Below are 13,030 nucleotides of genomic sequence, written 5' to 3'. Positions count from 1 at the left end.
TGTCCAGGCAATCTTTAACAGTGTTTTGTGTATAGTTGAGACCAAAATAGAGCTTTTTTTCTTGGATGGAAATACATTATAGTTGGAGAAACAAAAACATTCCATTACAGCATGAAAGCTTCGTACCATATCTGAAACCTGTTGGTGGTAGTATTCTGGTTTTAGCCTTTTTTTTGCTGCTCCTGGGCCAGCTCTGCTTGCCATCAATGTGGGTCGTGTAGCCAGATAACAAAAAACGTGGGTCATGTAGCAAGACGACAATCAATCTGCACAAGTTGCTGTAAAAAAAGAATGATTTTAGAAGAATAAAGTTAAAAATTTGGAATAGCCAAGCTAAATTGCTCACCTTTAATCTTATAGAAATATTATAGAAGGACCAGATGCTAACTGTTCATGAAAGAAAATCTTCCAAAATAACGGAGTTTAAGCTGTTTTATTGAGAGGCATTAGCTACTATTCCTCTAAGATGATGATCAAGACTAATCAACAATTATCATAAACATTTAGATGCAGTTATTAATGTGCAAAGGGGGTCACATCCATCAGATGCTAAATGCAAAGACATGCAGACATATGAAAGTGGATAATTTTTATTAATAAAAAATACAGTAATATTTGACTCATTTCATTTTTTTTTTATTCACTTTTAGGAGTTGACTTTTGTGAAAATCTGATGTAGTTTTATCTCAAATTCATGCAGAAATATGAAAAAATTTGAAGGGTTCGCAAACTTTCCAGTAAACTGGAAACATGTATTTTAACAAGGCTCCTGCGTTAGAATAGTTACTAAAGTTGTAGTTGTATGCTTAGGACACTTCAGCTCAATCATTTTCCTGTGTGCTTTGGGCTTCAGCCGCATTTTTGTCTGACACCTTTGGCCTCCTTTTGATATTTGCCCAAAAATCTCCTCCACATTAAGGACCCCAGGAGATGGGTTACCAGCAAGGTCCAGTTTTTGAAGCCTCTTAGCTCTGTGGTGGTAAACCATCTTCTGCATCACTTAAGGGAATCTCCTAAGTTCTCATAGCTTGCAACGCAAAGTTTAACTGTACCCTTCTCTTCTTTTTCTTCCACTCTTTACCCTGCCATCTTTATTTTTTTTATTTACCTTTTGACACCATTTTTAAATGTTTTCATTTGCTTATTTTTCATGTTTTAATTCTGATCTTTCACAATTATTTGTTGCTGCTCAGCCGTCTGGCCGTGAAGTTGCAGAGAAATGTTACTCAGGGATGTGCAAAGATCCATCCGAAAGTCCACCAACTAATCAGCATTCAGCTGCCCCCCTGCGGGAACTGAGAGCTCAATTCTTTCTATCCTAGAGACCATATGAGGCTTCATGAATAGTCAGAATTTACTGGGAAATAAAATAATCTCTTAACATCTTCCTATTAATGAACTTTTCCACCACATTCAGAAACATTCCTCATTTACACATAGATTTTCTTAACCCAAAATACACAAGGCTATAAAAAATTACCTGCCTCTACTGAAAATTGAAGGGACAGGGCAAACGCTACTGCCAACATTTTCTTATTTATAGTTATCTCTAAAATTTCACTGCCATTTGTATACTCAATGGTCCTGATATGCCTAAGTTAGACAAATCCTATTGTACATTATTAAACTGAACCCTTCTACATGACCTGCCAGATACTTTGCACATACCTAAGACGTACTTCTGATTTCCTGTTCCATTTGCCATCTGTATTTTTTTTCGGTTTCACTTGTCTCTTTCTCTTCTGCCATCCCTATGTGGTCAGATTCGGGGTGAGCCTGCAGGTCAGGGTGAAGACTTTGTAAACCCATCTGGCTCAGACCATCGGGGAAACCTCCCGAAAGTCTCCATCCCAATGCCAGAGGAGAAGTCTATGGAAAAGTGCCGCCTGCACCCACTTTTACTGCCAACCCCCCGAATTCCTTTCCTTATGTCTATTGTAATATTCTTGGCAGTGACACTCTGGTGGCTAGTGTTTTTATGATTCATCACATTATAGGCGTGCCAACTCTTTCAGTGTGTACATGGATGAGTACATGTGGTATTAAGTAGCGAGTTCCTTTTGCTGTATAAAACACTACTTCACACATGAGGAGATGGCTTCTAACATTCCTTTCTTCTATGTACCATAAATAATTGCATATGTGTGTGTATGTGTAAATATAAATATATATATATATATATATTTGGGTTTTTTTTGTTTTGCTTTTCTTGCGTTTTTCTATTCCTTTCAAAGGAAGATTTTTCAAAGGTTTTTGTGCATCTAGTGGTTTCTTTTCTAAATAATGATTTTTCCGAAGTTGATGTATTTGTATAAAGATACCCAAATAATACTGCACCTCTGCATTACACTGCCTTCACATTTGTTCCATGGTCTTAAAGCCAAGTTACCCTCTAATAATATTGGACTTCCTGTCATGCATTAAGGACTCTGTACTCCCCCTGCCGAACTTTGCTTTTTTTGTGCTCATAATTGTCTTTATTTTCCTTTTTTAGAGAACACTTTTTAATTCAGTCTATTTTTTTTTTCTTTTGAATTTGGTCTGTTTTGTTCTCTGAAGTGCACAAGTGCATTAATGTAATTTAGAACTGTAGCAGTATTAGATTTACCGAAAATCTGTTATATTGCATATTTTCCTACAGTTTAAAGAGCCTATAACACAAGACCACATAAGCCAAATGTCTCTGCTTAGTTTTAGATGTCTCTTATTATTCCTTACTAGATGGTGGCCCGATTCTAACGCATCGGGTATTCTAGAATATGTATATAGCAGCCACATAGTATATAGCACAGGCCACGTAGTACGGTATATAGGAGTACTACGTGGCCTGTGGTATATACCATGTGGCTGCTATATACATACATACATACATATTGTAGAATACCCGATGCGTTAATATAGGCCACGCAGTAAATAACACAGCCCACGTAGTATATAACCCAGCCCACACAGTATATATCAGCCACGCAGTATATAGCAGCCACGCAGTATATAACACAGCCCACGTAGTATGTAACAGTGACCCTTAGACAATTATATAGTATAGATATATACAACCCTCCCCTATACAGTATAGTTAATGGCCGGTATACACCGCCTCCTCCCTGCAGTGTCAGCACATTACACCGGGTATACATTATATACACACACTATGTATACATATATACACCCCTCCCCCTATACAGTATAGTTAATGGCCGGTATACACCGCCTCCTCCCTGCAGTGTCAGCACATTACACCGGGTATATATTATATACACACGCTATGTATACATATATACACCCCTCCCCCTATACAGTACAGATAATGGCCGGTATACACTGCCTCCTCCCTGCAGTATCCGCACATTACACAGGGTATATATTATATACACACACTGTGTGTGTGTATATATTGTAAGACTCATGCTGGTGTGGTAGATGGAGGCAGGTATATCTCGCCCAGGTGTTTGTCCTATGTGAATTAGGCCACTCAGTATCTTCAGGGTGCTAATGAGTTAATGATTGCAGGAATAAAAGATGACCAGCTGGGTGTTTCCAGTGTCTGCCTGGGGCACACAGATTGCCTGCCTGTGTGAGACAAACGTGAGTGAAGAGCTCTGCTCAAGATCTGTATGATGTTAGCTGGGTGGGAGAAGCCCCCCCAGTTGTTGAGATAGCAACGTATTTGTTTAGTTAGTGCCGGACAGGCTAGGATTTATTTTTATGTTTTGTTTTTTGTGTTGCTTTCACGTTAATAAATCTGACCTGAGGTCAGCCTGCTCAGAAACCTGCTGTACGCCTCAGATTCAATGCACAAACCACGTGTCCTTTGACCCCAGCAAAGGCGATCCCAGAGTGTTTTGTCACATTGTGGTGGAGAACGCGGGCATACCGTGGCACAGGCGACAGCATGGAAGACGTGGTGAAAGCCTTAGTACAGTCCACTGCCGTACAGCAGCAGGCCACTGCCGCACAGCACGAAGCTAATCGCTTGATGGCCGCACAGCTGAAGGAGTTACTGGACATGACGGTTGCAGACCGCCAACTTCTCCAACAGGTGGTGCAGCGCCTGGTGAGCATGCCTGACGCTGACCCGGAAGCAGAGTCCAGAAGGATCCATGTGAGTCGATACTGGCAAAAGCTGACTGCAGAAGATGACGTCGAGGCATACCTGACAACGTTTGAGCGGACGGCGTTGAGAGAGAAGTGGCCGAAGGCACGATGGGCCGACTTGATTGCCCCGTTTCTCTCCGGCGAGGCCCAAAAAGCTTACCATGATTTGGACCCGGAGGTCGCTCAGGACTTTGAGAAACTGAAAGCTGAGATCCTGGCCCGGCTGGGTGTGACGACGGCTGTCCGGGCACAGAGGGTACATCAGTGGACATACCAGCAAGATAAACCGGCGCGGTCTCAGATGTTCGACCTGATCTACTTAACAAAGAAATGGCTGCAACCCGAGGTACTGACAATACCCGAAATAATCCAGCGGGTTGTCCTGGACAAGTACCTGAGAGTACTACCCCCAGCGCTGAAAAGGTGGGTAAGCCAAGGAAATCCCACGACAGCGGATCAACTTGTGGAGTTGGTCGAGCGTTATTCCGTGGCAGAAGGACTTCCCGACGACACCGCCAATCCCCGGTCTGTGCCTCCTCCTCGTGGAACCGGTAAGATTGTTCCAGGGACCACGGGTGAAGGAAAATCGCTTAAAACTGTGGGGGAGGAGTCCGGGACTGCTCGCACTCCGAGACCAAGAGTATTGGACGGTGGTCTCAGTAGGGGACCTGTTAGGTGTTTCCGCTGCCATGAGAAGGGTCATGTTTCTGCGAACTGTCCTGTTACCGCTGAACCCATGCAGTGCGACGTTATAGACTCTAGAAAACGCATGTCTTTGGTTACACAGCTAGTGAGTGTGAATGCGGGTCAAAATGATACAGTGAAACACCTGTGTGAATTATCTGTTGATGGGAAAAATGTTGTGGCATTACTCGACTCTGGAAGTGTGGTGACTCTGGTGAAAGCTAGTCTGGTGGCACTTCCGTCTGGTCCGTCTGACAAGTTTGCGGTGACGTGTGTGCATGGTGACACCCGCTCGTACTTAACAGCGGTCATATGGATTTCTACTCCCTATGGGTCAGTGCAGCACAAAGTGGGACTCGTTCCCGCATTGTTACAGGATGTAATCCTGGGAAGGGATTTTCCCTATTTCTGGCAGTTGTGGGAGAATCAGTTGCTCCTTCACGGTAGCTGTACCCGTGAATCTTCTCCCATGCCATCTGGAGGTCCCGAGTCCCTAGAGGAGACCCCACAGGAAGATGTTGCTGGGGAGGTTAGTGAATCTAACCTTCAGTACCCCTTCTCCGTCATGGCGGGGGAAACAGAGGAAACTGAGGAACCTCAGCGAGAGGCGGAGGCAGACAGCCATCCGGCACCCTGCCTGCCAGATTTGGGAGTCCAGGTGGATGACTTCCACAGCGAGCAAATGAAAGATCCTACCCTGACTCCGGCTAGGAAAAATGTAAAAATGATAGATGGGGTACCCGTAGAACCTGACACTAGGCTAGCGTACCCGTATATGGTTCTTGAAAATGATTTGCTCTACCAGGTAGAAAAAAAAGGGGAAGACACAGTGCAACGGTTAGTGGTACCCAAACCTTATCGGCGGAAGGTACTGGATTTGGCCCACGGACATATAATGGGGGGACATCTGGGGGTACAGAAAACCACAGAAAGGATATTGCATTGTTTTGTGTGGCCTGGAATACATTGTGATGTGCGTAACTATTGTGAGTCCTGTCCAGAGTGCCAAATTGCGGCCCCTAAATCTCAGTTCCGTAGCCCTTTGGTACCCCTTCCTATCATCGGGGTCCCTTTTGAGAGAATTGGGATGGATTTGGTTGGGCCCCTTCCCCGATCCGCACGTGGGCACCAACATATCCTCGTCATCGTGGACTATGCCACTCGTTACCCGGAAGCCGTCCCTTTGCGTAATACAGCTACCAAGACGATCGCCAAGGAATTGGTACAAGTGTTTAGTCAGGTGGGAATTCCAAAACAGATACTCACCGACCAGGGGACTCCCTTTATGTCGAGGGTAATGAAGGAGCTCTGCAGGCTCTTACAAATAGACCCGTTGCGTACGTCTGTCTATCACCCTCAAACAGATGGCCTGGTTGAGCGCTTCAACAAAACCTTAAAACAGATGCTCCGGAAGGTGATAGACAAAGATGGGAAGAACTGGGATTACTTGTTACCCTATTTGCTGTTTGCCATTAGGGAAGTTCCCCAGTCTTCCACAGGGTTTTCGCCTTTCGAACTGTTGCACGCCCGTCGTCCCCGGGGACTGCTGGACGTCGCAAAAGAAACCTGGGAAGGTCAAGTCACTCCCTTTAAAACGGTGATCGACCATGTAACACAAATGCAGGATCGTATTGCCGCTGTCATGCCCATTGTTAGGGACCATATGTTACAGGCCCAGGGAGCCCAGAGGCAAAGTTATGATAGAGGCGCTAAGGTCCGTACATTTGCACCTGGCGATAGGGTGTTGGTCCTAATCCCTACGGTGGATAGTAAATTCCTGGCGAAATGGCAGGGCCCATTTGAGGTCCGAGAAAGAGTTGGTGAAGTGAACTATAAAGTGTACCAGCCGGGTAAGAGAAAACCGGAACAGATTTATCATGTGAATCTGATAAAATCCTGGAAAGACCGCTCTGCCCTAACGGCGGATCTGCCCCGTCAGGTTTGTTCACCTACTGTACCAGAGGTGCAGGTTGCTGAGACTCTCTCAGAACGACAAAAATCTGAGGTTAAGCAATTTTTGTTACAGAACCGACAGTTTTTCTCCGAAAAACCTGGCCGGACTAAGTTGGTGAAACATGAGATTGTCACAGAGCCTGGCGTCACTGTTCATGTGAAGCCCTACCGGATTCCGGAAGCCCGCCGTGAAGCCGTCTCCCGGGAAGTGATGGCAATGTTGGACTTAGGAGTCATTGAAGAGTCACACAGCGCCTGGTCCAGTCCAATTGTGTTGATACCTAAACCGGATGGCTCCATCCGGTTTTGTAATGACTTTAGGAAACTGAATGCAGTTTCTAAATTTGATGCGTACCCTATGCCCCGGGTCGATGAGTTGATCGACCGGCTTGGTAAAGCCCGATACATTACGACCCTGGATTTAACAAAGGGGTACTGGCAGATTCCTCTGGCCGAGGCGGCCAGAGAGAAGACGGCATTTGCTACACCGGAAGGTCTGTTCCAGTATGTCTATATGCCGTTTGGACTTCACGGAGCTCCCGCAACGTTCCAGAGATTGATGGATCGAGTCTTGAGGCCTCACAGACAGTACGCTTCTGCCTACCTGGATGACATCGTAATTTACAGCATGGACTGGGAAACTCATCTCCAGAAGGTACAAGCGGTGATTGATGACCTGCGAGATGCAGGTTTAACGGCAAACCCCAAGAAATGCCACATCGGGCTTGAAGAAGCCCGATACTTGGGCTACGTGATTGGCCGAGGAGTGGTTAAACCCCAGATCGACAAAATACAGGCAATTCAGGGCTGGCCACAACCAGTGAACAAGAAACAAGTGCAGGCTTTCCTGGGGATTGCCGGCTATTATCGCCGGTTCATACCCAATTTTGCAGCCATGGCTACTCCCTTGACGGATCTTACCAAGGGGAAGGGTTCCGTCATGGTAAAATGGACCTCAGCTGCTGAAGAGGCCTTCCACAGCCTGAAACGGGCTTTGTGCTCTCAGCCTGTACTAGTGACTCCTGATTTCAGCAGCGAGTTTGTGGTACAAACTGATGCCTCTGATACTGGTGTCGGAGCTGTACTTTCCCAGGTGAGGGACGGAGTCGAACACCCGGTTCTCTATCTCAGTCGGAAACTGAATGTACATGAGCAGAGGTATGCGGTGGTTGAAAAAGAGTGCCTAGCCATTAAATGGGCTCTCGACTCCCTCAAGTATTACCTGGCTGGTAGGAAGTTTAGGCTGGTCACAGACCATGCCCCTCTCAAGTGGATGCACCTCCACAAGGACCGTAATAGTCGGGTAACCCGGTGGTTCCTTGCCCTGCAGGCTTACTCTTTTACGGTGGAGCACCGACCTGGGGTGCAGATGGGGAACTGTTGTGAGTTCTGTTTTTGGGCTCCCTCTGGTGGTTACTGATGGTACTGGGTGACTTGTCTTTCCTGGGTTTCTGGGTTCCACCTGTTCCATCAGCATATGGGAGTTTCCTATTTAACCTGGCTTTGCTGGCATTTCCTCGCCGGTTATCAATGTATCCAGTGTGTCTTGTTACCTCTGCTCCCTGCTCCTAGAACCTTCTGGACAAGCTAAGTTTGGATTTTCCTGTTTTGTGTTTTGCTTAATTTGGTTTTTAGTCCAGCCTGCAGATATGTGATTCTCTGCTGCTGGTTGCTCTAGTGGGCTGAAATTGCTTTTCATGTACCATGAGTTGGCACATGAGTTCAAGTAATTTCAGGATGGTTTTTTGAAGGGTTTTTCGCTGACCGCGCAGTTCACTTTTGTATCCTCTGCTATCTAGCTTTAGCGGGCCTCATTTTGCTGAAACTGTTTTCATACTACGTATGTGCTTTCCTCTCATTTCACCGTCATTATATGTGGGGGGCTGCTATTTGCTGTGGGGTATTTCTCTGGAGGCAAGAGAGGTCTGTGTTTCTTCTGATAGGGGAAGTTAGATCTTCGGCTGGAGCGAGACGTCTAGGATCATCGTAGGCACGTTCCCCGGCTACTTTTATTTGTGTGTTAGGTTTAGGGTCGCGGTCAGCTCAGGTTCCATCGCCCTAGAGCTTGTTTGTATCTGTGCTTGTCATTTTTGTGATCCCCTGCCATTGGGATCATGACAGTATAACCGGCCCACAAAGTGTTAATTGTATTGGCTGAAGTAGGAGGATAAGTAGTCTGAGGAAGTTTTTTTTTTTTTTTTCCCCCCCTTTCCCTCAGAGTTTGCTGCCTAGCCTTATTGCAGCCTGGCTACTTCCTCCTCCTCTTAATCTTTGAATGGCTCTGATCTCAGCTGTTTATCATGGACGTCCAGAGTTTGGCTTCCAGCCTGAATAATCTTGCCGCTAAGGTTCAAGATATACAGGATTTTGTTGTACATGCTCCTATGTCTGAACCTAGAATTCCTGTCCCAGAGTTTTTTTCTGGAGATAGATCTCGTTTTCTGAATTTTAGGAACAATTGCAAGTTGTTTCTTTCTTTGAAATCTCGCTCCTCTGGAGACCCTGCTCAGCAAGTCAAGATAATTATATCTTTCCTGCGGGGTGACCCTCAGGATTGGGCATTTGCATTGGCACCAGGGGACCCTGCGTTGCTTAATGCGGATGCGTTTTTTCTGGCATTGGGTTTGCTCTATGAGGAACCTAACCAAGAGATTCAGGCTGAAAAAGCTTTGTTGGCCCTCTCTCAGGGGCAAGATCAAGCAGAAATGTATTGTCAAAAATTTCGGAAGTGGTCGGTACTTACTCAGTGGAATGAGTGCGCTCTTGCTGCAAAGTTTAGAGATGGCCTTTTTGAGGCCATTAAAGATGTTATGGTGGGGTTCCCTGCGCCTGCTGGTCTGAATGAGTCTATGACTATGGCTATTCAGATTGATCGGCGTTTACGGGAGCGCAAACCTGTGCATCATTTGGCGGTGTCGTCTGAACCGTCACCTGAGATAATGCAATGTGATAGAATTCAGTCCAGAAGTGAACGGCAAAAGTATAGGCGGAAAAAAGGGTTGTGCTTTTATTGTGGTGATTCAGCTCATGTTATATCAGCATGCTCTAAACGCACAAAAAAGGTTGATAAGTCTGTTGCCATTAGTACTTTACAGTCTAAGTTCATTCTGTCTGTGACTCTGATTTGTTCATTATCAGCCATTTCCGTCGATGCCTATGTGGATTCAGGCGCTGCCCTGAGTCTTATGGATTGGTCATTTGCCAATCGCTGTGGGTTTAGTCTGGAGCCTCTGGAAGTCCCTATTCCTTTGAAGGGAATTGACTCTACACCTTTGGCTATGAATAAACCTCAGTACTGGACACAAGTGACCATGCGTATGACTCCCGTTCATCAGGAGGTGATTCGCTTCCTGGTACTGTATAATTTGCATGATGTTCTAGTACTTGGTCTGCCATGGTTACAAACTCATAATCCAGTCCTTGACTGGAAATCAATGTCTGTGTTAAGCTGGGGTTGTCAGGGGGTTCATGATGATGCACCTCCGATTTCTATCGCTTCATCTACTCCTTCTGAGATTCCTGTGTTTTTGTCTGACTATCGGGATGTTTTTGAGGAGCCTAAGCTCAGTTCGCTTCCTCCTCACAGGGATTGCGATTGTGCTATAAATTTAATTCCAGGCAGTAAATTTCCTAAAGGTCGTTTGTTCAATCTGTCAGTGCCAGAGCATACTGCTATGCGGGATTATGTTAAGGAGTCCTTGGAAAAGGGACATATCCGTCCATCTTTGTCCCCTTTGGGAGCAGGTTTTTTTTTTCATGGCCAAAAAAGATGGTTCCTTGAGGCCTTGTATAGATTATCGTCTTTTGAATAAGATTACCGTAAAATATCAGTATCCTTTGCCATTGTTGACTGATTTGTTTGCTCGCATTAAGGGGGCTAAATGGTTCACTAAGATTGATCTTCGGGGTGCGTATAATCTTATACGAATAAAGCAAGGTGATGAGTGGAAAACCGCATTTAATACGCCTGAGGGCCATTTTGAGTATTTGGTAATGCCTTTTGGACTTTCTAATGCTCCTTCAGTCTTCCAGTCCTTTATGCACGATATTTTCCGTGAATATCTGGATAAATTTATGATTGTGTATTTGGATGATATTTTGTTTTTTTCTGATGACTGGGAGTCTCATGTTCAGCAGGTCAGGAAGGTGTTTCAGGTCCTGCGGGCCAATTCCTTGTTTGTAAAAGGCTCAAAGTGTCTCTTTGGAGTCCAGAAGATTTATTTCTTGGGGTATATTTTTTCCCCTTCTACTATTGAGATGGATCCCGTCAAGGTTCAGGCTATTTGTGACTGGACGCAGCCTACATCTCTTAAGAGTCTACAGAAGTTCTTGGGTTTTGCTAATTTCTATCGTCGTTTTATAACTAATTTTTCTAGTGTTGTTAAGCCTTTGACGGATTTGACTAAGAAGGGTGCTGATGTTGCTAATTGGTCTCCTGCGGCTGTGGAGGCCTTTCAGGAACTTAAGCGCCGGTTTTCTTCTGCTCCTGTGTGCGTCAGCCAGATGTTTCGCTCCCTTTTCAGGTTGAGGTTGATGCTTCCGAGATTGGAGCGGGGGCGGTTTTGTCACAGAGAAGCTCCGATGGCTCAGTGATGAAGCCATGCGTGTTTTTTTCTAGAAAGTTTTCGCCGGCTGAGCGGAATTATGATGTTGGTAAGCGGGAACTTTTGGCCATGAAGTGGGCATTTGAGGAGTGGCGTCATTGGCTAGAGGGTGCTAGACATCGTGTGGTGGTCTTGACTGATCACAAAAATTTGATTTACCTTGAGTCTGCCAGGCGTCTGAATCCTAGACAGGCTCGTTGGTCACTGTTTTTCTCTCGTTTCAATTTTGTGGTTTCATACCTGCCAGGTTCAAAGAATGTGAAGGCGGATGCTCTTTCTAGGAGTTTTGTGCCTGACTCCCTTGGAAATTCTGAGCCCTCTGGTATCCTTAGGGATGGGGTGATTTTGTCTGCTGTCTCCCCAGACTTGCGACGTGCTTTGCAGGAGTTTCAGGCGGGTAAACCTGATCGTTGTCCGCCTGAGAGACTGTTTGTTCCGGATAATTGGACCAGTAGAGTCATCTCCGAGGTCCATTCTTCTGCGTTGGCAGGTCATCCTGGAATATTTGGTACTAGAGACTTGGTGGCCAGGTCTTTTTGGTGGCCTTCCTTGTCGAGGGATGTGCGTTCTTTTGTGCAGTCTTGTGAGGTTTGCGCTCGGGCTAAGCCTTGCTGTTCTCGGGCCAGTGGATTGTTGTCACCTTTGCCTATCCCGAAGAGGCCTTGGACGCACATTTCCATGGACTTTATTTCGGATCTCCCTGTCTCTCAAAAAATGTCCGTCATCTGGGTTGTGTGTGATCGCTTTTCTAAAATGGTTCATCTGGTACCCTTGCCTAAGTTGCCTTCCTCCTCTGAGTTGGTCCCTCTGTTTTTTCAGAATGTGGTTCGTTTGCATGGGATTCCTGAGAACATCGTTTCTGACAGGGGATCCCAGTTTGTGTCTAGATTTTGGCGGACGTTCTGTGCTAAGATGGGCATTGATTTGTCCTTTTCGTCTGCATTCCATCCTCAGACGAATGGCCAGACTGAACGAACTAATCAGACCTTGGAAACTTATTTAAGGTGTTTTGTTTCTGCTGATCAGGATGACTGGGTTACCTTTTTGCCGCTGGCCGAGTTTGCCCTTAATAATCGGGCTAGTTCTGCTACCTTGGTTTCTCCTTTCTTTTGTAATTCGGGGTTTCATCCTCGTTTTTCCTCTGGTCAGGTGGAACCTTCTGATTGTCCTGGAGTGGACATGGTGGTGGATAGGTTGCATCGGATTTGGAGTCATGTGGTGGACAATTTGAAGTTGTCCCAGGAGAAGGCTCAGCAGTTTGCTAATCGCCGTCGCCGCGTGGGTCCTCGACTTCTTGTTGGTGACTTGGTGTGGTTGTCTTCTCGTTTTGTTCCTATGAAGGTCTCTTCTCCTAAGTTCAAGCCTCGGTTCATCGGTCCCTATAGGATCTTGGAAATTCTTAACCCTGTGTCGTTTCGTTTGGATCTCCCGGCATCGTTTGCTATTCATAATGTGTTCCATCGGTCGTTGTTGCGGAAGTATGAGGTACCTGTTGTTCCTTCGCTTGAGCCTCCTGCTCCAGTGCTGGTGGAGGGAGAATTGGAGTATGTTGTGGAGAAGATCTTGGATTCTCGTGTTTCCAGACGGAAACTCCAGTATTTGGTCAAGTGGAAGGGTTATGGTCAGGAGGATAATTCTTGGGTGGTTGCCTCGGATGTTCATGCTGATGATTTGGTTCGCGCTTTTCATAGGGC

At 45.7% G+C, this 13,030-nt stretch overlaps 1 protein-coding gene and 1 long non-coding RNA gene across 18 annotated transcripts in view; one reads left to right on the top strand and one right to left on the bottom strand.

Moving 5' to 3' along the window:
* Nucleotides 1-13,030, bottom strand: part of LOC138669915 (uncharacterized) — a 151,275-nt gene that overhangs the window by 490 nt on the left and 137,755 nt on the right. For both annotated transcript variants that reach the window (XR_011319264.1, XR_011319265.1), the window contains one exon: nt 127-278. This is a non-coding gene — a long non-coding RNA (uncharacterized lncRNA). The remainder of the gene's footprint in view (nt 1-126; nt 279-13,030) is intronic.
* LOC138669913 (protein 4.1-like) overlaps nt 1-13,030 on the top strand; it is a 405,915-nt gene that overhangs the window by 332,839 nt on the left and 60,046 nt on the right. The window lies entirely within an intron of this gene.

This window comes from Ranitomeya imitator, chromosome 3 (genome assembly GCF_032444005.1).
Source record: "Ranitomeya imitator isolate aRanImi1 chromosome 3, aRanImi1.pri, whole genome shotgun sequence".
Classification (NCBI taxonomy): domain Eukaryota; kingdom Metazoa; phylum Chordata; class Amphibia; order Anura; family Dendrobatidae; genus Ranitomeya; species Ranitomeya imitator.
The sequence above is the reverse complement of the archived record's forward strand: the minus strand, read 5'-3'. Positions and strand labels throughout refer to the sequence as shown.